The following is a 26328-nucleotide window of genomic DNA, read 5'->3' on the forward strand; positions in this document are numbered from 1 at the left end:
TTTCTTTTTCTCTTTCTTTCTTAAAGAAACATTAAAATCCATAAACAAATGTGATAATTTTGAAACCTCTACTATTTACGAGTTCACAGATAAAAGAAATTCTGTTTGAAAATAAATTATCTTACTCACTCATTCTCTCTCTTACATATATATATATACACACACACACTAAATCTCTTATACATACATATACACACTTACATATTTATACGTTGTCCCTTCTTTTTTTTTCTTATCTTTGATACTTTCGTTTTGAAATTTAAGTTTTCGTTGAGATAAAAGAGGTTGAAAATGAGAATAAGTAGAAGACAAAAAAAATAAACGAATAATTTACGACGAAAAGGATATCAGGAAAAGAAACGAAGACCTCTAAGGTCACCGGTTAAATTCAATTTGACCGAAAATTTACGCGATTTCTTACGAGCGTTTCCTAAGAGATCTCTTCTTTTTTTTCTCTCTTTTTTTAGGACGAAACATACACGAGTTATATTTCATAGACTTTATCCTGGATAAACAGGGTACAGGATTATACGTTTGGAAATTTATTTAACCATTTTCATGATAATAAATAAATTTTACATGTAATCTACAGATTCAAATAAATAATAAAATAAAAAAATAAAATAAAAGAAAATAAATAAAAAGTTGATACATGTTTTAATGCAATAATAAATTTGTATTGGAATTAATTAAATAATAAAATAAAATATATAAGAGAATTTTGCAGAATTCATTTTCAAATGCTACAATGAATATAATATTTAAACAATATTAAATATACAACGAGAACGTTGTATGTAATGTAGATGTCGGTAAAAATACCTGAAACTGTAGAAATGTATTCTACGCTTAAGAATGATTATAAAAATAACTCAAATATCGTAACAAGAATTTTATTTATTAATAAATACGTCATAACACAATTTCTGACACACGTTGTTCTAATAATTGTCTTCCTTTTTTTTTTTTTGGTTTTTTAATAAAGGTACAAAAATATCACCAATTAGTTCATAACATTTTCTGCCTCGTTTACGAATGCAAATAAAAAAATTAAACAATAAAATTAATTAAACAAAAAGCAAAATAGAAAACAAATATACAAACAATCGTTGTTCGTAAGCGTATGAATTAAAAGCAAAAAAAATAAAAAAATAAAAAACAATTAAATAAGCATACGAATATAAGGAAAAAGAAGAAATAACAAATAAGAAACTGAAATAGAAATTTGTTTGAAAAACCTTTAATTTCGTATTTATTATAGAATCATAGGATGTATTTTTATTTCTTCTTCCGCCGAATCTGAAGAAAAGAAGGTTGAGAAAAACGGGGGGTTGGTTAGGTTGGTATGGCGTGTATATCATCATATAAATATAATAAAAAGTATAAAAGGAATGGTAGAAGGAGAATGAGAAGGGGAAAAAGAGAAGAAGATAAAAAGCTCGTCACGAAACCAATCTGCGAGTATCAAAGGTAAAAATGATAACCTTCCGACGGATCCGTGAGCCAGTCGTGTTACTTCGAGACAAAGGGTGGTAAAACCGTACCGAGCCAAAAGAACTTTCCTCTCTCTCTCTCTTTTTATTTTTCTCTTTTTTACTTTCTTTTTTTTTCTTTCTCTCTTTTTTTCTTACTACTCACTTTCTATCTTTTTCCCTTTTCATTTTTCTCCCTCGAGAGTCACACGGTTGATGTTCTCCGAGATTCTCTACCCTCCTCTTCCCCTCCTTTTTACTTTTCTTTTTTTTCTTTTACTTCTTCTTCTTCTTCTTTTTCTTTTTTTTCTTTCTTTTTTCTTTCTTTTTGCTTTTTTTTTTTGCACTTCTCTTCGTCGCACCTTTTTGTTCAGAAGACGCGGGTGGGTGCGTACAAAACGTTTCTTTCCTCTTTCTATTCTCAGTTCTCACCCTCTTCGTGGTCGCCCCCAGGCTAAGATAGTGTTGGGTGTTGAAGACGGGGTGGTGGAGGGAGTAGGAGAAGGAGAATGAAGGAAAATATATATATATACATGTATGTATGTATGATTGATCGAAGCTAAAGAAACTCGAGCAACATCCGTTCTTTTATTTTTTCTTCTTTTTATTCTTGTTTTCGTCATTTTGGTTCGCTTAAATCTTTTTAATACGAATTTTTAAATTCAAATCAAAGTAGATAAGTGATATGATGCATGTCTGAATTTTTGCTTGTTTTTTCAAGTACAAAATTTTAGATAATAAATAAGAAATTATTTAAGACAGAAGTTTTGTTTTCATTAAATTTTACAAAACATTTTATATTGCAGTAAAAATTCATGGTAAATTCATTGAAGTACAAAACCGTAAAAAATAAATAAGAAAAATAACTTTGAACAGAACTTTTCGTCTTATAAAAAATTATTTAAAAAATTGTGTATTCAATTATATAATTGTTTTAATTTTTGTTAGTGTAACACGAATATTTTAAAAATAATTATTTTAAGAATTAATACTAGAAGCGCTGTGTTCGAATGAATTTATTCATCATAGTGATTGATATAAAACGGAATACAAAATCAGCGAGATAAATATATATATCATGATCGAGATCGTAATCAATAAAGTTATTGACAATCTCAATCAAAGTTATGACGCAAATATTTTTCTATTTTTCTTTCTCTCGATTTAATTATAATCCATCGTAAACGATTTCGAGTTGAAAACGTTTAATGGTTCTTTGAAAACGACACCACGAAGAATAATATTTGACGTGTTCGGATAAATTCGTGAAATAAATCCACGCTGTAAACGAGAGGCTACGAGTGTGCGATTACAATCCTCTTCTAAATTTACATACAGGGTGTTTATAAAGTTCTTAAGGAAAACAAAAACATATTTTTATATATATATATATATAAATAATTTATAAAATTAATTAATATTGGACTTTAATTAATCAGGATATTTGAAAACCAAGCATTTATTTCACAAAATTTTAACCCTAAAAATATAAAAATATATTGATCACACAAATATAATTATAATAAAAAAAAAATATAATTAAAAAAAATAGAAAAGAATAGGAAGAATAATATTAATAATATTAAAAGAATAGAAAAAATAATATTCTCATAAAACCACATATGTTACCTGATCAACTACATATATATTAATGATAAAATAAAAAATTTGTTTAAAAACTTTTCTAAAATAAGAAATAATTTGTAATATTATTTTAGAACATTTAATTATTATAAATATATAGATAATTATAATGTAAAAAAACATCAAATGAATAATCTTTGATTTTTGGCTATGTAAATACTTTTACAATTATTATGATATTTTGAAGAGGAGTTTAAAGACATTTCATATACATAAGTACTTACAACGTGTTACATGAAACATCATCGTCTGGTTTTAAAGTAACTGACTCTTGTTGAAAAAAAAAACATAGACAATAAAAGATAGAAAAAGAGAAAACATTCTCGCAAGCCGCCGGCACTTTCGCGGTTACGAGCAAACTCTCAAGGATTATATTTCTAAATGCAATGTTTGCATATATGACGTTTACGACCACTCGAATAATCCCACCGTGAAGAATTCTAGCGACCGAGTTCCTTTTTTTTATTATATTTTACTTACTTTATCACTATTTGCTTCTTTGTTTCTCCTAATATTTTTCTTTTCCTTTTTCTTTTTTCTGTTTTTAACTTTCTTTATTATTTCATCTTTTTTTTTGTTTTTATTATTTGAAATCTTTGTAAAATAGTTCTATGTAAAAATGTATATTTATTTGCATTTTATATGTCCATATATATGTATTATATGTGTGTATGTATATTTATATGTTCATGTATGTGTATTATGTGTGAAAGTTTATGAGTATGTAGATGGTTGAAAAAAACGCGAAAATATTTCAACGAAACGATCTGCGAGAGTATTAAGAAAGGATTGGTCATTGAAAAATCACCAATGAAAGGGTTGACATCGTAAAATTGAAAGAGAAAGAGAGAGAGAGAGAGAGAGAGTTCGTCGTGAGTTCGTTCGTGCATATTATCAAGAAAGTTTACGACGTAGGAGAACGTTTTACGATGAATTAAGACATCCCCTTTAAATCTTGTTCAACTGCATACGTGCAACGACAGCTTCCGAAAAAGGTAAGCTTTAAATACCACTAGTAATATTTCTTGATAAAAATAAAATTCGAAAAGATATGCAACAAAAATATAAAGTCCGGGGGTTATGGGAGTCATACCAAGACGCAACATGAATTAACTTACAAATATAATAAATTGTTCGAACATTTTAAAATATTATGTTTGCGTTGAAAAATGCGCATTTATTTATTTTAGTAGAGTTTGTAAAATTTAGTAGAAAAAATTGAAAATATTTCCAAGTAGAATTTTAAACGATGACAATTTTTAAATTAAAACTTGTATTTTATCTGTTGTTGGTTTTTAATATAATAGAAAGGAAAATTAGGAAAATGATTGGATTTATTTTAAAAGTTGGTGGTAAAGAGTTGGTAAAAGATTTTTATCAACACGTTTAATGCCATGCTAATTTTACATAGTTTGTCACGAATGTGTTATGCGTTACATATATTATGTTGAAATATTATTTAAAATAGATAAGTTAAATTGTGTAATAGTGTGCAACATATTTATCTTACTGGTAGTAACCAGTGACCTCTGTGGCATTAAACGTGTTAATATAACGTAAAAAAATATTTTTTTTTGTTTATATAACAAAAAGTGATCAAAATAATATTAAATTATAATAATAATGATAATAATAATAAAATTAAGAATAAATATACAATAATGATCTCAGTAATGGCTGTTGGTAATAAAAACAGGAATTAAGACATGAAATAGAATCTAAAACAATAAAAAAAAATTCCTTGGCGAAGAGAATAAATGAGAGAGAGAGAGAGAGAGGGAAAGAGGAAATATTTGTCAAAAATTGGAATTTCCGCGGTAACATCAAAAGAAAACGTTCTATAATGGGTACTTATTGCAAAAACGATAAGTCTCTTCTAGTTATAAATTAAAACAGGATTTAAAAACAAAATTAACATACCTACTCTCTACGTGCCTAATTTTATGACCGAAAGGAACGAGAGAACGAACGAACCGTAATCGTGCAAGATCGTTAACGAGCGAGAAACGCGAATTCTCGATGATGGCGTCTGATAAAATATTCCTTCGAAGTACACGTTCATAAGAAGAAGAAGAAGAAGGAAAGAAATAAAAGGGTTGAATATCAGTGAAATAGAAAACGAAGTTATTAACTATCGTAAGTAATTAGAAAACATACGTTCATTTTCGATTATCAATTATTTCATAAATATCGTATGCATTATGTAATTTTTAAGTTAAGTATTTAATATTTCATCAAATAATTACAGTAAATCTAAGTACATTAATTTACTTGTGAATTTTAAATTAACTATTGCTATTTATTTTTTTTATCTACATAAATCATTGATACGATAAAGATATATACGGGGTATCCGAAAAGATCAAAATGAAATTAATATTACACATTATTGAAGTTAAGTAGGTCGAATAAATTTATTTCGGAATATATTCTATCGAAGAGTCAGAATTTCCAAATTTTTTGAGGGAAGTGAATAAAAAGAGATGATAAAAATTTCAGAAAAAACGCGAAACTTTAAATACATGTTAATAATTTTCAATAAATAACGACGACGAATTAACAGATCTTCACAAGATGTCATTTTTCTTTTACGAAAATGTAATAGAAACGGAAAAACAGTTTTTATGATCACGTTCATAAAATTCACTTATTATTATTTCTACTTAAACAGGAATATTTAATAAAATTCGACTAATAATTATTAAATTGGACGAATGGAAAATTGCATTCGTTTTGCTGAAGGAAAATAAATTTTCTAACATTTATTCCAACTATAAAAAACGATGAAAACAAATTTTCGAAAGTTTTCTAACTCTTTGATAAAAACATTTTCGAATATAAATTCGTCTGAACTATGTTGACCTGCTCTATCTCATTAACACGTGATTTAAGTTTAGTTCTGACCTTTTGAGACACCCAGTATATATGTCGATATGCTGGAAGAGTAACTCGTTTATCGAACGTAGTTCGATATTAAAGTTGGAACGTTGACATTCGGTTTAATGATTTCATCGAACTTATACGAGCCTTCAGTATATCCGATGGTGGTCCAGTGTTCAGTGAACACCATAATCGAGTGTTATCGCCAGAAGGGCGCCGTATAACTTATTGCCGTCTTGGGGACTTTTCGTTCATTCTCTCATTCTCTCGTTCTCTCATTCGTTCGTTCGAATGGTATACAAGATACAAAAAAATAAAGAAAGAGTAAGTGGAAGGGGGAAGGTGGATGATGGTGGTGGGTGTAGAGGATCGTTCATATGAATTTGAAATATTTATTATATATTTATGACTTACTATTAGACAAGAATATTTAAATCCTTGATAATCGATTATGAAATTTATTAATATTGAGTTGGCTAACAAGTAATATTCAAATTGTTTATCCAATTGTAATAAATAACAGCAGTGTTTTTGTTTTTTATTTAGTGGGAATAATAATTAATAGATATTTAGTTTAACAAATATACGTTAGGTTTATTATTTAATTTAATATAAGATACTAATTTGAAATAAAATTTAATACTACCTTAATAAAATATTTAGTTTAATTAAAAAAAAGTGATTTTATTATATAATTAAATATATTGGATTTGTTACTTATTTAGATGTAAAATATTGACTTTAAATAAAATTGTATCAAATAAAATAATTTAATAAAAAACATAATATAAAAATTTAGTTGAACAAAATAAAATTAGATAAAATTAATATTTCAATTTAAAAATAAATGTATATATATATATATATAATCTTTACCGTATTAATTATCTATTTACTTATAAAATACCCAACATTTTTTTTTAATAAAACCAAAAGAATATTCCTATTATTATTTAATATAAAAATTCCAACGTTACTTATTACCCAACCCAATACAAATACTTATCCCCTTAAGAAATAAAATTAAAATTCGCAGATAATATACATACACAGGCATACGCGAATAAAAAAAGAAAACTATTGACATTACTTTTATTGAAAAAATTAATCGTATAAGAATATTTTTCCGAATTTTAACGTCGATTATTTAAAGATGAAAATACTGGAGTGGAATTATTAGCCAGTTGAACGTTAATTCGAGTATTAAGCTAGCATGATTGCGAGCATAGCAAATTAATTATCCATCTGGCCCTATTAGATGCAATCACGATGGACGATGATTCAATTGGCTGTTCCTATCAGCACAGCTGCATCATGGCTCTCTACACAACATTTTCTTGAAAGTTCACGTACTCTAAAGTAGGGATTGATCAAACGATCGATATTTATTATCCTGAAAATATCATAATCTTCATTGGTTACGAGTTTATTTGGTATGATGGTCAAAGGATTCTCTATTTCCTTGGGATTTCTCTCTAATTTCGTACGATTGATATCGTCTATCGAATAAACTTATTATAACGAAAAAAAATACAATAATCTTTTCTATAATAATAATTTTCTTCTTTTTTAATTCGTTTTAAAATAGTTTATAGAAAATCTTCCAATGACATTTATAGATAGTAATAATAATAATAATGATTTATTATTAACCCTTTGGGCTCGACAATAGTTTCTATCTTAGGAACTCTTTTATCGAGTCCTACTCGACGACACTTTTACTCTTATCAAACTGATTAAATTGCATTATTTTGTAGTTAAAGAAAATTTCAAATAAAACATTTAAAAGCGTTGGTAGCTGCTGGTAACTAAATTAAAATATAATTCGAATTGCAAAGGGTTAAAGTATCTAATAGAAACTAAATAAGGAAAATATGAAGCTTAGGGTGGGTCAAAGGTTATTGGGTGATTTTATTATTAATTTTTTAACTTTATTACTTTTTACTTCAATCGTTTTTAAGATAGTTGAAACAATTCTCTCAGATACGTTTTAATGATAATAATTATAATTTTGTATTGTTAAAGTATCTAAAAGAAATTAAATAAGGAAAATATTAAGCTTAGGGTGAGTTAATGGTTACCGGGTGATTTCATTAATTATAAATCTTATAATTTGTTCATTTCAATCCTTTTTAAGTAACGTTTAGAACACCTCTTAAAGATGTTTTTCTAATAATAATAATAATTTTTCTATTATTGTACTGTTTAAAAAAGCTGCAAAATGAGAAAAATACGAAGATAAAGTTTGGTCAGGGGTTACTTGATGATTTTACAAATTATTAATTAATCTTTTTAAATATTTTAAAAGGTAGTATTGTTTGTAGATTATAAAACTATAAATTGTTTTTATACTGTAAATATACACTAATATTAAAAACTTAATTATAAGGTTTGGTGCAAAAATAATTACGGTTTTTAAATATTTAAGAGGTAAACGTTCATATACGATTATTTTAATGACTTAAGGGGTTATACGCAGTTAGGATTTTCAAAAAATCGATTTTTTTTTTGCATTTTCGGAATGTACATATATTTAAGTATATTCTCTGAAAATTTCAAATCGATCCGACAAATATTCTTCACTTCATGTAAGCTGCAAACAAAAATTTTTAACTATGTGTAAACGTCTCTTTGAAACTTTAAACGCGTTTTTCTCAAAACGGTATTTTCAAAGTCGGTGATCTTGATTTTGCAAAAACGGCTTAACCGATCGGTTTCAAATTTTTACACAATCTTCTTAGATATATTCCTCAGGTATTAAGTATAAGGAATAATTTTTAAAAAAATTTATTACTATTTTTTTGTAACATTTTAGAGCGAAAATTTTAGTCTAAAACATCAACTTTTTTTCAAATAGACGCCATTTTGTCAAAAATCAAAATTTTTAAAATTCCTCTCGTTAATACCTGCATTAATCTATCCTTTAAAAGAATCCACCATATTTTTTAATTTCGGATAATCCAAACCGCCAAAATGGAGATCACCGCCAAACGTCTTTTTTTAGAGGACGTTCAGGAAATCATCTACAGGAGCAGTGCAGATTAATATTTTTACAGAATCGACGCGCTATTGTATTCTCAAAAGTTCACTCTATTTGAATTACCAACAATTTTTTTTGAGAAATAAAAACTGTTTCTAGAAAAAATTCATGAAAATACGTCTTTTTCGAGCCTCGCAACTGCGTATAACCCCTTAAATACGATAATACTAAGTAATCCTAATGTGTAATAATATTTAAAAAAATAAAAAATAATTATAGCGTAAATATTTCATCCTATACTATAGTGCATTACATGAAAATAATTCGATAAATTCATACTAAATACTAAATTTAAAATAACAAAAATAACAATAACGGAACATTATTCATGATTAAGTTACAGACCTAAATTCAACGATACTAAACAATGTTAAAATAATGTTATTTTGTAAAAATCAGTAATGTCAATATTTCACCTCTAACAGAAATCTATAAAATACCTAATAATAACTAAATAATATAATAAAAATCTTAGTTATTTCTACACCAACTTAAAAAGTTTCAATAACAACAATAACAAAAACGGGAAGAAACTAGAAATATTGTTAAACAATCATCTAAAAACTTTAGATCCATCTTGTACGTCAGAATTGAAAAAAATTGAATCGAAAATTTGAAATTGAAAATTTGAATGAAAAATTTGTATTTGTTCCCTATCAGCAGAAACTTATTTCCTCCTCTTAATTATTGATTTTTATATATACTATATATAGATATATATTTATTTTTAATAACGATATAAAATGTTTCATCTTTGGCACGAGAAAAGACGATCATGAAAACCGGCGCCTACCACCACCTATACAATCTTCGTTATATTTCAACGAGAAAAGAAAATCGTAGAACAAATAAAGGAAAAAAAGAAAAAGAAAAAACTAGCAGACGTGGTTGCAAAGAAAAAAAAATGGCTCGTTGGTTCTAGTGCTGCTGCCAACGTCGTCGTTGTCGTCGTTGTTGCTACCGGTCTGGCGCCGTTCAGCCAGAGAAGTTCACGCCACATTTCCTTTTTCATCTTTTTCTTAACATCTTCCTCTTCTTCTTCATCTTCTTCCTTATATTCTCTTCCTTTTCGTTCCGTGATTACGTCGAACATAAAACTTATTCTTACACTCTTAAACCTTCTACTGAACCTTTCTTTTATTGTTATTATTTTGTACTTATCGTGATGCTTACAAATTTCATACTCTGATTTACAATATAAAAATAATGTTTGTAAAATTTGTAACACAATCGAACAGAGATTGTTTACAAATCATTTTTACACAACCCTAACATCCTGTATTTTCGGATAACCCAATAAACAATTTTCTTGTAAAATCTGCATTTAATTTTTCAGACAATTTAATACTCCTGCTATTAAATTATAAATTAGTATAATTCGTTGATTATTCATTACCACAGTAAATATACTTTTCTCAACAGTACCTAATATAAGAAAAAAAAAAAAATATATGATAAAATAGAGAATACAGGTTAACGTGTTGCGAGTGTCGCGTTTAAGGAATAGAAACGTAGTGTCAAGGGGGTACCCCGATTAGATTTAATTAAACGCTACGCGTGAATGTAAGTTGGCTTTCGTTGGGTGCTTCTACTGCTTCTACTACTTCTTCTACTTCTCCTACTTCTCTCCCACGCTTCTGTTATATGCAAATTATATTCTAACGAAGTCTTGCATCTAGTGCGCATACAAAGACATGCTAGTAATTAGTTTCACGAGAGGATTTGTCAGCGTACTTTTAGCATTGAAAACAGCAAATGCTAACTTACCTTTCGTTATACTTTTATAAATGATTTCTTATTATACGATTAAAATCATTTAAGTTTTATATCCGAATAAGAGGATGGAAAAGGGTTGACGGATGTACAAATAATTCTATAATATTATTCGGTGTTTATATGTGAAATTTTTCTACCCTAATTAAGTGCATAATTTGTTTGTAATCCCCTTTATGAGCTAAATTTTATTCTTAACTATACACAAATTTATGCAAATATTACCAATGAATTCAGCAGTTTCGACAATTTTATTATAATGAATACATATTGTACCTTTGAAGTAACAAAATTTAAGTATGAAATTCCATATAAACAGTTTACATTTGATGTTGAACATTACGTTGCATTTCAAGTATTTTATTTTTCATTGAGAATAATAATAATAATAATAATAATAATAATAATAATAATAATAATAATAATAATATAATAAAAAATGCAATCTATGCAAGATTATATAATCTAAAATAAATTATCATAAATTTTCATTGATAAATACAAAATTATTTGTCTTCCACATCTTTCAGTATTCTTATCAAGATTATTTGGAAAACGTTAGTATAAATATTAATGCAGTTTTCTCTCTATATCTTTTTTTTTTACTATTAAAAAACTCTTTATACGAATCAAACTTAAGACACTTATTTATGAATAAATAATTACGTTGATCTCGATATAGTATAACAACATTTCAAAAACAAGAAGAAGAAGAAAAAGAAGAATAAGGAAACAAATATTATTTAGTAACGTGTTCACGTTTGATATCGTTGAGAACTCTGATCTAATTAAGTTAATTGGATTTGAATCGTCGAATCCACATTTGTATGATCAAAACTCTATCATACTCGGTGAAGGAAATTTGTTTAACCGTAGGTATATTAATCATTCATACAAATATATATACAAGATATATATCTCGTATATATATACGAGAGTTTCTGATATGACCATCGAAACTAGTTTGCGTATGGTAACTACTGTTTCTGACAGTTCAAATATACTTCTGACACTAATCCAAGTGATCCCGTTAAAGTCATAATTAAATCAATTAATATCCGTGTATGTATATCATGTTTATTAAAAAAAATAAAACAAAATAAAATCAAAAACATACTGGGCTAGGGTAAAAATTTCTTCTTATTTTAAAATGGGAAAAATTCAAACTAATTTTGTTCATAATTTATTCAGTCTGCTTCGAATGGTTTTAAATTGTTCTTTGTTTTGCTCGATTATTAGTTGCCTATTTTTTATTAGATACGCATAATACACCGCTGATTGGATATTATTGGCAAAAAATTTATTGCATTTCGTAATAGTTAAATTAATAATTTAACTATGGTATGAACAAATTTTTAAAATTTGTTATATTAAATTTTAAGTTAGCACTGTCGAACGATAAATTATAAACAATACAATATTATATTAACCTTATTGATTGCACATTTAGGTAATACTTGTGATTGGTTAATACCTTAAAAAATTATTTTAACTTTACTAATTACAATATAAATAAATTATATACCTATAACAATAAATAATATTATTATAAACAACATTTTAATAGGGTTAGTAATTTATAAAAAGTCTGTAATTTGATATCTACCTAATTGACAAATATTTTCTCATTATACTTTGAATTTAACTAACTATGCTCGTAATATTATCTAAACAAAAAAAAATTATATGAAGGCGTGATGACGGTATAAATTACACCATAAACACATCGTGTGAATGTGTGATTGTGTGAGTATATGAAAGGGGACGGTTTCTTAATTCGTTTAATTTCGCTGAGACACGCTCGCAACAAAGTTCTCGAGACTTTTATATATCGCCTTTGCTCTCAAGTTGCTCGAATCAATTGCGAAGGTCAAGTGCCATCGTTTGACGAGTATTACGTGTACTAACTCGTCATCTTAGAATGATTAATGTTGATTCATGTTAGCCATTATGATTAACTTAATTTCACATTGTCCAATCGAAAAGTTACACGTTTCGAATAATTTCAATGGAATTTAACAAATATCGTATAAATATTTTACATACAATATTATAACCAAAAAAAAAAAACGAAACTTAAAGTTTTTTAATAATTCTAAATATTTTTGTTAATCTAACTATTGTTTCCTAACATTTTTCTGTCTTCCAATTAGGTTCACAGTTTCTAAGTAGTATATAATTATATTATATAACACAGTAAATATTGATCTCGAGAAGTCTCAAGAAAATATGTTAAATAATTTTTATAATCACCCAGTAACTTTTGACTCATCTTTCTTACTCGTATTAGCCTAATTTTTTTCAAAACAATTATTTAATTATTATTAATCTATAATTAAATTACATAGAAATATGATTTATAATTAGAAATTATAAGGACGAAAACTATCTAATAACTTTTGATCCGAATTTTCCCTATTCACGTTCATCAGTTTCTTTACTTAAAAACAATTATTTCATTACTATGAACGCCTAATGTATAATTGTTTCAAATAATATTAAAATATAATTAACGTTAAACAATTAGAAGTATTAGAAAATAAATTGAGAAAATAAAAAGTTGTTACAGGCAACTTCCGTATTAAACCTCTGCGTGTGCGTGTGTGTGTGTGTTTCTCTAATATAAGTAAAAGTTGAGCACCACCCCGAAACTGAATTCTCCCACGCGTTTGTTCTCTTCTCTCTCGTTTATATCCCCAATCCTACCGTACCTTTTCCTCTTCCTCCTCCCCTTTCCCCTCCCCTTCTTTCAAACTCCAGAGTTGCCTTTCTTTCTCTTTGGGATGCCAGATCACTCGTTTCTTCTCTTTCTATCGTGGTATGCTTTGAAATTCGCCGCTCAAGGTGGTACACCTCGTATCCTACCTTACCACTACTCTAATATAACGACAAGTCGAACAGCTGATTTACAATGAGGGTCAACTACCCTTTTACTCTCTCTTTCTATTCTCTCTCCTTTCCTTTCTATTTCTAATTTACTCTAATCTAAATTTTTTTCTTCTTTTAAACTATACATACAAAAGAATTAATTGAATGTTTGATATATATATATTTTTTAATATTTAATTAATGGTATTTTATAAGTCCACATATCTTTACACACACCAACACGCTCGCATCACTCTTCTCTTATTTTTAATTTAATGTAATCTAATCAGTTTTTATTTATATATAATATATACACAATAATTAAATATTGTAAATATTTTCCATCGTATTTAATATTCTGGAGTATTTTATACTAAAATTCATTTACATGCATACAAATACACTCACACACAGACACTCTCTCTCTCTTTTATTTTTTTTTTTTTTCTAATTCATTATAATCTAATTATTTATGTTTTAATGTAAAACATTGAAGTTTTTAAATTTTAATATTTATCAATCTTTTTTGTAACTTAATGCAATAATAACTTGTGCAGTAATTTTATGAAACTTTCTTTAAAATATGTAACGTTAAATATTCTATGTTAGTATAATTGATTTCAGAACTATAGTCAGTATCATTTCTAAAGGATTTTAGTTGCCTTTTATCTACGATCTAAAGCTCGAAAAAGTGCTCTAACAATAAGTAGAAACATGCACTGTGTCAATTTTTATACGTAGTTGCTGTTGTTACTATTGCTTCCAATCATAAATGCTTTAACAGAGCGATTTACTTTACATCATTATTGTATATGTTTACATACATACATACATACGTATATGCTTACATATATACGTACGTACGTATATGCTATACTTATATAAGTACAATATAATAATAGTCACGCCTATGCATGATCATAAATTTATGATAAATATACTTAGATATGTACCTAAGTGCTTGGTTTGAATCATTAGAGCGTTACCCTAATCGATCTTTATATCTACGATTAAAAAGAAATATAAAATGTAAAAAAGATACATACATACACTCATATATACGCACATATACGCATTCTTACACCTACATAAAAGTACACGTACACGCGTGCACGTACATACATGCATACGCATACACATACCCAAAAATACATACACACACACACACACACATATATAATAATTAAATCATTATTTAAAAAAAGAAATAATACAGAACTTTACGTAGTACATGTATATCAAATGTTTGATTCGAATAAGAAAAATTTAATGTATAGGTATACAATACAAAATAGTTAGACTCTTTTTGACCTCTATTCTATTTTCTATTTTCAATTGACTTCTAAATAATAATATCTTTATTCATTGTTCGGCGTAATAAAAACATAGATGTAAACCGATAAAAAAACTATAAAAAAATAGGATATAACTGATTTGTTAATATTCTTTTAGTCTCGTATTAATTTTATGTTTGGTTACATGCACTTTCGTGCTTTACTTATGATCTTGTCTTTTCCTATTACGTTTGACAATTAACGAAGAGCTATTAGTAAGATAGGAATAATCTGTTCTTATTATTATATTGTATGTATGTATTTGGATAGTAATATCGACCATGAAATTTTTTAAAACGAAGGATGAAGATTAGAAAAAGATAATATGTATGTGTGTTTGTGCAACAATGGTTGCTTGATTTTATTGATCGACAGAAACTAGTAATCCAACGTTGCTACGAGAGTAAATGTATGTGTGTAAATGTGAACAAATTTATGGGTTTGTGTAAAAGAATGTGTACAAAAATATTATTTAATTATATGTAATATTTCATTATTTTTTTAGTATATAACTATGTCGGATAATTACAACAATGAACTATAATTTATTTTGTAATATAAATAATTATAATATTTATTAACAAATTAAAGCTGTACCAACTTCTTAGAAAAAGTGTGTATCTAAAATGTATCGCAAAAATGAAACAATGGTTCATATACTCATAAAACACATAGTATATCTAACTGTAGTAATATTGAATTAATTTGTAACTGAAATAACTGGTTTATTATTTGATCAAATTAATAATTTCATTGCTAACATTTATTTATTTATATTAAAACACATGATACGTGTAATTGTAAAAATATTGAATTAACTAATAATACAATTAATTGGTTTATATTATTTGATAATTAATCATTTCATTACTAATATTTATTTATTTATTTAATTTAAACATATAGTATGTGCGGACTATGAGGAAAAAATAACTATAAAAATTTAATTACTTAAAAATAGTAAACAGTTAAAAATAATGTTGAGAAAAATAAGATTGAGTATAAAATGAATGGAAATATTTAGAAACATGTCTTTCATCTTAAGAACCCATAAAAGATTTAGATTATAGTGAATTAGGAATAACAGTAAGAGAAAGAGAAAAAAGATAGTAAAGTAAATAAAAATTGAAAAAGAATGGAGTAGAAATATCGTAGTAGTACCATATAAAGTTTTATATTTTTATGGTACCTTTTACTTTGAATACTTTCGACAATGCCATTGGACCAACTCCCCATATCTGATGCATTATGCTAATCCTTGCCTCATTTCACGCGTTCTTCTTTTTCTCTCGTTTTATTTCCCTTTTTCTTTTAGTTCTTTTGCATGTACCAATTGTACTGGCTCGTAGCTTGGAATGTTCAAGGGAGAAAAAAAAAGAAAAAAATAGAGTGAAGCGGGAATAGAAGGGGGGAAGAGGCAAGATTTAATCGTTTGAAAAAGAACGAAAGACTTCCTGATTTCTCTCTTCTCTTTGTGAGTTTATATATGGTCGACGTGTTAAGTCGGAAATGATATTGGTTATCCTAGTGAACGATCTTAAATATTTGCTATGAGTCCTTGACAATAAGTTTAATGTTTCTTCCAAATTTCTTTCACTCTTATTTCTTTGCAGTTAAAAGAAGAAATAGAAATAGAAAGAGAGAGAGAGAGAGAGACAGAGAAAGAAAGAGAGAGAGAGAGAGAGATAAACTTGTTTGTATTGTTTAGTTATTTTCAAGTAGCGTAAAAGAACGTGGATAATAAATTTAACTTATAAGTTTAAGGTTACTTCCTGTTTTTTCATTTTTTTTTCAATTTGAGGAAAAAGAAAAAGAGAGAGAAATTTGTTGCTTTCTTTGGTTATTTTTAAATAACAGAAAATAATCAGGTTGATAAAGTTGCAAAACAGATTCTTATAAATGTTCGTAAGATTTCATTGAAATTGACGATGAGCTAGTATTGATTACCAACTTCTTGCCTTTTTTACATAAATTTATCAAAAAAAAGAAAGTAATTTTTTTTTCTTTTACCTTTACATATCACAAAAATAATCATCCTTATAAAGTTGCAAAACATATTTGATAAATGTCCATAATAATGTATAAAATTACTCGATCGTGTAACAAAACTACCATCACCTTTTTTCCAATCATCACATTTTATCTTATCTTTTTTATTCATTTCTTTTCTTATTTTTTTTGGGGGGGGGGAGAAAGAACAGTGTACCATTAAACTTTGGTACACGTAGAAAAAGTTGGAAAAAAACGAACATGTCGGTTTTCCTCTTCATTCACTCAACACTTTCTTTATCTTTTTCTCTCGATCTATCTATCCTTGTTCATCCGGATGAACAGGAACGTTGGTTCGGAGGATTTGGAGTGTCCGCACAGCGGATTCTGCGGTTTTCCAGCGAGCTGACTCTGTCGGGAGCGTGCAGAGAACGGTTGTTCTGAAATTAAACTCCCATCGGTGGAAGGTTTACATCGAAGCCACGTGTAAACCCAAGCGCAAAGCACCAGCCGACTGTTGGAAGAACGATATCGGTATCCTTCTCTCTCTCTCTCTCTCTCTCTCTCTCTCTCTCTCTCTGTCTTTCTCTTTCTCTTTCTTTATTCCATACACGAAGCCTGAAGCGTTCTCTGCGGTTGCGGAAACCACGAACAGCGTTGTTTCGTTTCGTGATTATGATCTATCATCGGTCCTGATATCTTCCTTTTGTTATTCTTTTTTCATTCTTAGTTCTTTCTGATCTTAGAAATAAGAATTAGATCTTCCTCTTTTATAAATTTTCTTCTGCATGTATGTATCATTTTTATTTTATAATCCTAAATATCTGACTAATTTCATAATTATCAAAGATTCTTAAGTGAAACTCGCATTACCATATTATATGGTATATTTTATATTTTATTGCAATTCTTTAGTTTAATGAAAAAAGAGAAAACAATGCAATATTTATTGATTTTCACCATTAAAGTATTTATTTTTATTTTATACAACCGTGAGATCTCTCTTATAACATTTAACAAAATTATAATTTAATTTAAAATTGTTTTTTTTTTCATACTAACGGTAGATTATTGACTCACCCTATAAACATTGGTTAACTCTTGATAAAATAGATAATTAAAAGAATCAGAGATTCTCAACGAACATTTTTGCCACCGTTGCCAACATTTTTTTGCAATTCTTTATTTTGATAAAACTAACAATATTTATTAACTTCTATCGTTGAAATAACACAATAAATTTAAATAAAATAAAAAAAAATTACATTTGAATATAAAATAATTGTATTCTCATACAAAAACCAACGGGAAATTATTTCAGGTAGAAATGTTTTTGTTGACTCACCCTGTATAAGTTTCCTAAGTTAATTTCCATATTACATCTTGGTTTATTCTTCAACCCAACGCGTAACAAAGATTGACAAATTATCATCATTATCACTATTTTTTTTTCTTTTCTTAAATATTCAAAAAATAAGGTTTTTTACATAAGCATATTCAACGCACCTCAGTGTATGGATAATTTGATCGGAGACCCTTCTTTTTGATCCTTTCGTTATTTCCATAGCATTGAGAGAAAGAAGAAACCTGCATCCATTTCATTTCATTTCATTCCATTCCATTCCATCCCGTTCAGTTCCGTTCCGTTCCATTCCGTTCTGTTCCGTTCCATTCCGTTCCATTCCATCCATCCATCCATCCATGTTCACTTCTTCATTGTGTTCGCGCGTGTTTGCACGCGAGTGCAGCTGCAAGAAAATTTTAAACGACCGGTCGGCAGGTGATACGAACACATGCTCTTTATACGCATTTGCCGTCCCTTAAACTCTTCCTTTCTTCATTCCACTTCGAGCTCGCTGCGTTTATACGTTTGAATTTTTAAACGGAGTCACATTCAAAGCACAAGGAACACACGGAATATGTATATTCTCTTCTTTTCTTAAATCGTTTCCTCTTTTTTACATTTATTATTCCTGTTTTTTCTTTTCCTTCGAAATTTAATGTCGTCAGTTCAGTATATCATAATGGTGGATTTAAATATTCAAATTTTCTTTTCCATTTTGATTATAAAAAATATTTTTTAATAATATTAATATAATAATAATAACAATAATAATAATAATTATTATTATTATAATAAGCGTAATTAAATAATTAAACTAAATATTTCGATAGTCTTTATTACGGGTTCGATGGCAATATTTAAGAAAAGTAATTAGATAAATAAAAAAGAAACAATTACAATAAAATTACAATAATTAGCGTGATAATAATGATAGAAAAATAATCGTAAAATTGAACGTAATAATATTATTTAATTCATAATTGATTATTGCCATACAAGATTCATCATAAATTATTTTTTGATTACAATAAATTACGAGAACTAAAAAAAAAAGAAATATGTTCACGCAGTCGTAAGAAAATATCACATATTTATACACATACACATCTTTTATTATTATACTTACGTTTATAACTTACAAATACAACTTACAATTATTTTCGAGGTCATCATCGGTATATAACTTCAGAGAGTCAGAATTTCTCTCATTTAATTGCACACCTTTTATCTTGCACGTGATATCGAAATTCTCCGAAGATCACTCGCTACGAACTTTAACCTCTCTCACGCTTAAATATTTGCACTCACGCGTTCTAACCACGTTAAGCCTATGCGCACCCTGCGTACGTACATTGATGCTTATATAGACATATATGTATTATACATTTAGGGTATACAGGATGGTTCAAATAAAATATTACTGGTATGAAACCAAATTTTTCGTAAATTAATTACTAAATTAATTAATTGTTTTAATCTACAGTAGATATATTTTTTGTACGTGATTACATTTAAGGGATAAAAAAGACCTCCATTTTATTAACCTATTTTCTCAGAAATTAATGAAGATATCAATTTCATTTTTTGCAATAATTAAATAGGTTAATAGGCTAATTTTTCGGTGTACAATATATATAATATATTTTTTTTGTGATGGCATTTAAGGGATGAAATGGACATCTCTTTAGTTATATGTAAGGTGCTATTAATTTGTTGATGTTCAGATATTTTTTATTTAAACTAAATAAAAATATATTAAATTTTTGTTTTTATTACTCATAATTGCAAAATTAAGATGTATTATGCAAATATATTTAGGAAGGTATATTTTGTAACTATTTTACTTTTATTTATTTACTTTGGAATAGTCCATTGAAACTTAGAAATTAACGAAAAGTGGTCTAAATAACTCTGACACAATTTAACGCCACAAAACAACAAAATTAATTCCATTTTCTATTTTAAAAAATCTGTAGGGGGAATTCCCTTCTCCTAACCTAAAAATTAACTTAAAAATAATTTCTTGCAAGCTAAAAGATTTTCTGGAATCATTTAAATAACTATAAGAGTGAAAGTAAAATCCTTATTGATTTCTGAAAAAAAAAAATTCACTTTCCAATAATAACCTCAATAAAATTAGTCGAACGCCGAAAGATTAATTTCCTCTAACACCAATTAGTTATCGTAAAACCCCGAAGTTTAAATTCTTATTAATTTCTGAAGAAAGTTTGAAACAGTTTATGTGAACCATCCTGTATGATGTGTATGTTTTATGTGTGTGTGTGTATGTGTGTATACAGTTAACAAGTACTACCTATGATGCACACTCGTAGTGTTCGTACGATTCGCTGATTGCCGATTGAAAGTCCATATTTGTACAGGCGAAAATATCAGTGAGCTCGTTTGAATAACATAATAGTTAGCAAACCTGTATGTCGTTTGCGAGCAATCCCCTATTTTGTTACATCCTTGGTGTGATTAATGCGATCCGCACGTGAAATTGGTCTTTTGGAAAAAAAAAATAAGATTACACAATAAAAGAGGAAACAGTATAATAGGAGACAAATAAAATAATTAACAAATGGAAAGAGAAAAAAAAACTATTTTCAACTATTGGAATACTAAAGAGATGTATAGTTTCGTAATAATTTTATTTCATGATGATTCAGAGAAGTTATTCATTAATATTAATTTGTTTTGATTTTTATATTGATCATTGTCCTTGTCGTCTTCCAACGTTCAAGTTCGTCGCCAAAGGCGAACTTAAAAAGAAAGAAATATGATAGTTTTTTATTTTAATAATAAACGTGTCATAGACCAGTTTGAAAATTTTTAATTTAAATTTTATATTTTATTGCATTAGTCATTTTATATTTTCATTTGATTTAGCAACACAAGTTGAATTTTAAATATTATAAATAATATTTATAATTATTTTAAATATTATCTACAAATAATTTCATTTGTTATCTATTAAACAAAACTCAAAATATATATGTAAAAATAATGAATAATACAAATTTTGTTTTATACATTATTAAAGTTAGTAATAAATTGTTTGCATTATTTTAGTAAATTTTAGTAAAAAAATATAATTTTTCTCTTAAGTCAATTAATGTGAATATTTATTTAATTAATAAGTAAATGAAAACTGTGGGTAGTTTTTAATGTTAAAGGACTATTAATTCTTTTTAGTTGTTTTTGTTTTACTTTTTAATTATTTTTTTATTTTACGAACGCTTCTTTAACGAGCGCGCAAAGTATTTCAAAATAACGACTCTTCGGTCTCAATATGGCCTTCGGGCCGATTTATTTCGCCGAACGAAATATCTCTGTGATGTCTTCTCTCATCTTTCTCTTTTTTCTTAAACGATTCTCTCACGATCAACCAACCGAGAACGATTAAAATATATTAGATTGACTAATTAAGAATTTCAGAATTTATATTAATTTATATTTAAATAAATTAAAAAAAAAACGAATATTTACACAAATAACGTATTATAATATTATTTTTTATTAGAAAATTATTGATATTTTGCTCATATATAAATAAACAATACTTTCAGACAAATTATTACTATACTATACCTTACGACAAAAAATATTAAACTCTATAATATTTTGTATTGAAAAAAATATTTGCACGATATTTTATACATATCTAATTAAATAACACACTATAGTATTCTTTTAAATACAAATTTTATTATTTCAATAATCAAAAATAAAACATTAGTATATTATATTTAAAATTACGCAATCACTTATCAGTAGATTCAATGATTATTTAACAATTTTCTAAAAAAAACTTATCTATCAAATCTCTTTCATACACAAAAGCAAAATAAAATGCAAGAAACGAGATATACTATCTCAAGTATTTTTTAATCGTCCAGCACTGATTATCTGTAGATAATTATATCTCGAATATCGTATATAACTCCCACACACACACACACATATATACAAACACATATAACAAATCAAACAAAATTTTGAAACATTATTCGCTTTCGATATTCACATTGACACGTGGGATAATCATTGATAAAAAAAAAATACTTAAAACGATATCGATACGATGGAATTTCAGATACCATTTTCTCTCCCCCTATGATGGTCGGATATATTAAAAGAGAGAGAATCAAGTGGATAATTAATAGCTCTACTTTGCGTGACACCGAAACTAACTTCAACCACGACTCGTATATTCGTGCATTCCAATTCGATTATTTACGTGTGTTGTTTTTCCCTTTCCACCTTTCGCCCTTCTCTCCCATTCCACACCCAACCTCTTCCACATCCTTTCTGTTCTATACATAAACACGTACACACATACACACATACACAAGTATGTGTGTACTCTCGTTTCAAAGAAATCAATATGTAAGAAAAAAAAATAAACCAACAACAAAAAAATTATGAAAAAAAAGAAAAAAAATAAGTAATGAAAATTAAATCGTCGGAAATAAGTTTGCAAAGGAAACTTTTTTACAAGACATACGTTATACTTAACACAGTTTCTTTAATTAATGGCCGCTCAATACCAGGCAAGATTGAAAAGCCATTCACCGGTACATAAAAACAATGACGTAGACACGATTAATCATTTTCTCCGCTTGATTCGTTCCTTGTTAAACGAAAGAAACCTAAACCATACTGTGGAGATTTTTCGGTTGGAAGAATTTTTAAAATTTTTCCGTTTTTTGATTAATTTATCGTCGATTTAATTTATCTATTCCAAATCTTATAGTTCATGTGTATAAAAATTGTTGTTACGAAATTTTTTTTTATTTAGAGAGAAACGTTTATGTAATATTTATAATAATATTAAATGCCATCATGATATTAAATATTTTTACGAATTTTTCAATTGATATATACTATTGTACAATACATAACATTAATAATCTTTTTTAATAGAAAATCTTATAATACTTTTACATTTAAATAAATAAAAAACAATATTATATTGTATCGAAAAAGTTATTTATATAATGTTATAAATATATCATACATAGATAAATGCAATTGAAAAACGCTGGCTTTTAATTACGAAAATCAGCTTTCGTTCTCAGCAGGAATCTTCACGTGTATTACGATTCCATTCTAACGTCTTTACAAATGAGGAATTGAAAGTCGATGTCTCTGAGAGTAAACTAGTATGAAAGTTTCTAACGATATCACAATAGTTAAATAAATACACTTAAGAACGAATATAATAGAACATTCTTTAGAAACTTTTAATAATATTGAGAATTTTTCAAATTAATTCAAAGAATTCTTTACGAAACTTTTGGAATTTCTATCAATTTTCTCCTATCTTTCTGTGTGTGTGTGTGTGTATATATAAATCTATTTATTCTAAATTTGTCTTACCTTCTGTACATGTATACGTGGGAGTAAATTTGTCTCTCCTTCTATGTGTGTTTAATTGGTTCTCCTTCTGACTATGTATACATGTCTGTATATAATTGGTTCTCCTTTTTGTGTACATATATCTCTTTTTACTTGTGTTTATAGTTTTTATTTCCTCATTTTTGTATATATGTGTTTACTTTTTGTGTCTCGTTTTTTATGTGTGTCATATAAGTATGAATGATAAATAATGCTTTCTGAAACGGATATTCATATTATTTTTAAATACATTTTCGTATATTTATGTTTATTTTTATACATAGTAAGTATAAAAATTAGTGGAAAATCGACAATATGTGTGTGTGTGTGTGTGTGTGTGTGTTATCTACGTATGCGAATGATAAAGAATACTTTATGAAACAAATAATCGTATTTTAAATAAACTTTTCGTGAATTTTGTTTTGTTTATTTTTGTATATGGTCAAGCGTAAAAATGATTGCAAAAATCAACAGAGTCGTCGCGTGTTGGTAAAGTTGAAGGAGCATGCAAGCAAGCAAGCAAATGATAATTAAGAGACCGACGGCGTAAGAAAAAGCACCAGGCGAGATAATTATCGAACTCTCCAAGTATCCGTTCTATCGGCGGCTCCGTCAAAGCCGGAGACGAAGCGAGCAATTAAGTAAGTCATTTATCGAACCGATAGCACGTAATCACGTTGCTTTCAAAGTCGGCACGTACTTTGCCGAGTCGCATAATCGCGCCATTTGGGAATGCATATAAATTTTATTACAAGTTTTGTAGATACACGATTTCATTTTTACATCTCTCTCTCTCTCTCTCTCTCTCTGTGTGTGTGTGTGTGTGTGTGTATCTGGATATATGTGCATATAAATGTGTATGAAAACGATTTTTAATAATTTATATTTTTCTATTAAAAAATTCATCAATTATTTACATTTATACTAATATCCCAGACATTTACAATTTCTATTTGATCTATAAAGAAATTCATCGATTATCTACATTTGTACTAATATCTTATAAACTTAGAATTTTATTTTTTATCTAAATAGAAAATTAAATAAATATATAATTCAATAATTAAGAATAATTATTAATATACTGATGTAATTATAATCTTCTGTAATTTCATTTATCCTATTATTGTTATATACAATATATATCTAAAGGATGTTAAAATTTGTACGTGATTTATCCCAGAACCCGACGATTCATTCCGAAATGCATAAATCAGAGAAGAGCTTCATGTCGTGCGCATGTCGGATCATGCATGAAGTCCGAGAATGAGTTTTAGTAGATCGGCCCATGGCTCCAAGTGTTAATATTTCATTCCCTGTATCTCTCGAGCTGTACCTGTCTGCTGAAGTAAACACGACTTCCATATACAATATACATATACATATATACATATACATATATACATACAAATTCATCTACGGGTATGTCATAATAGTATTTAGTTTATTTGATCTTCCTTCATGGTGTTCGAGTTAATAAACCGAAACGTACTAAAATACTTTGTTGCTACAAACCCTATTTACCACCCCATATCCATCCTTTTAATTCTTTTCCATTTTATCCTTTTATACACCCTCCTCAACTGTCTGTCTGTCTGTCTATCTGTCTGTCTATTTGAGTACCCCTAATTTTCTGTTCCTTCGATAGGTTTAATATTCAAACACGATTATATTCATGATTAATTAATAATGTGATAATTAACATACAAAATACAATCGTATACTCAAGTATTTCGCATAATCGTATACCATAATAATTGATTGTAAATTATTATATAATTAAATATTTAAACGTCAGATTACATCCGGATTAATTTGAGTTAAAAATCGAACACTCGATGTTTAATGATCTAATATTATAATTTCGAAATAAGTATCTCGTAAAAAATTTATATCTCGCTTAACAGTGTTTTAATATTTATTTATAATTTTCTTATCTGTCATATTTTTTGTCTGGCATATATAATCTTTCTCTCTCCTCTTGTATTCGTTACGAATGATCGTTTAAAATAAACAAATCTCGTCAATATGGTGGATCAATTCAATTCTCGATAAGAGTAATATATTTCCACGTAGAATATTAACGATATCGGCAAGGTATGATAACGGTAATTGGTATAATAAGAAATATATTGATTGAAGTGTAATGTAATAGAGATCTCGTTGTGATGGTGGTGGTGGTTTTCACAGAAAGTAAGAACAACGACATCAGACAAATGATTTATCATCCGAGAGAGAAATGTCGTTTTGTTATTTATACGATAATATTACTGTGAGTGGAATAATATCGAACGAAGAAGAGAGATTGAATTGAAAAGAGAAAAAGAAAAAGAAAAAGATAGAAAAAAAATGTCAGTGATATCTCGTATTTCCATGGATGATTGACAGTACAGTGAACAGGGATTAGAATTAGAACGCTGTGTAATTCGAGAACGCAATAATAGTCATTATCAACGATGAAGAGAGAGTGGTTCACTTTAATGACGTAGATCGTATAAATTGTCGTGTCAAACTGTAACTATCTTTCTCGTAATTTATGTTACTATAAATAATTTTTTATTATTAGATTATTCTATGTATAGG

At 27.4% G+C, this 26328-nt stretch overlaps 1 protein-coding gene across 1 annotated transcript in view; it reads left to right on the forward strand.

Annotated features, from left to right (window-relative positions):
- Positions 1–26328, forward strand: part of LOC122520217 (glypican-6) — a 156948-nt gene that overhangs the window by 92513 nt on the left and 38107 nt on the right. The gene's annotated exons all lie outside the window — the stretch shown is intronic.

Source organism: Polistes fuscatus, unplaced genomic scaffold, assembly GCF_010416935.1.
Source record: "Polistes fuscatus isolate 324 unplaced genomic scaffold, CU_Pfus_HIC Scaffold1, whole genome shotgun sequence".
NCBI classification, from domain to species: Eukaryota; Metazoa; Arthropoda; class Insecta; order Hymenoptera; family Vespidae; genus Polistes; species Polistes fuscatus.